The following is a 1,219-nucleotide window of genomic DNA, read 5'->3' as shown; positions in this document are numbered from 1 at the left end:
AATTGAAATATTTAGGAATCCATCTAACAAAAGAAGTCAAAGATCTCTTTAATGAAAACTACAGTACTCTGAAAAAAGAGATCAAAGAAGATTTCAATAAATGGAAAAACATTCCTTGCTCATGGATAGGAAGAACCAACATTGTGAAAATGGCCATACTCACACTTTTAAAAATCTACGGTCTTATAGAAGTTCCCTAGTGAATGAGATTCTCAAGGAATTGGATAGCCCTCAGTGCCTCAACTTTCCCTTCTTACATGAGGCCCAAACTCCAAATCAGGCAAATGGATTACAACAGTCATCAATGCCTAATGACAAAAACAACTCAGAACATTGTCATTTGCAAGGTCAAAGATCTTTCCCATAGCCAGACTGAAGGTGTGTGATCCACACAGTTGCCTTGGGATCCACACTCAGAAGAGGCCCTCATTTGAAATTTGTTCAAATATTTTGTTGCTCTGAAGATCCCCACATAATACACACCTATTTGCCCAGTCCTGTCTATACCAACAGTTCTCTGAAAACAAGCAAGATGTCCTGCATTTTTATTTTGTGCTGGGCCCTGAAAATTATGTAGCCAGTCTTCTCCTCCACCTTCTCCTCTCAGAATGCAGCTCAGAAGGACAATGCAGTGAAGGATAAAGAATGTTTCCAAAAATAAAAGGAAAAATAGATACACTTCAGAAAGTTTTCCTGACATATGTATTATTTTCTCCATGGGAAAGTTTCTTCAAAGAGTCCTGTAAATCCCTACAAAAGGTTAATTGCCTAATCCATAAGAACCACTATCATTTTCAGAAAAGAAAACTTGTTCCAAAGAGAAGCAGGTAATTGGCTTTCATGTTCAGCTCTGTTTTTACTATTATTTTCTTCTCCAGTGGCGATGAATGGCCAGCTGAATGGTAAAAATATTTTTAACTTAATTGCAGAGTCATCAAAAGTCCTTATTTCCATGAGAAAAGATTCATTTAATGATTAAATCCCCTATGTTTCTCCAAGTAATAGTTAACCAAATACTAGGTCTTTTACAGTGAACCTATAATATAGCATTAGAATGCAGGTGACTTCATTTTCAGAGAATTAAGGTTAATGATATACAGTGGTAGGTCTTTTAAGGGCATCAGAGATATTGCAGCTTGTGATGATTTGTTTTATGTGCCATGGGGTACTCGGATATTGCATCAAACATTCTGTTGCTCTGGAAAGTCCCACGTAATAC

This window comes from Chinchilla lanigera, unplaced genomic scaffold (assembly GCF_000276665.1).
Source record: "Chinchilla lanigera isolate Chin_1 unplaced genomic scaffold, ChiLan1.0 scaffold00041, whole genome shotgun sequence".
NCBI classification, from domain to species: Eukaryota; Metazoa; Chordata; class Mammalia; order Rodentia; family Chinchillidae; genus Chinchilla; species Chinchilla lanigera.
The sequence above is the reverse complement of the archived record's forward strand: the minus strand, read 5'-3'. Positions refer to the sequence as shown.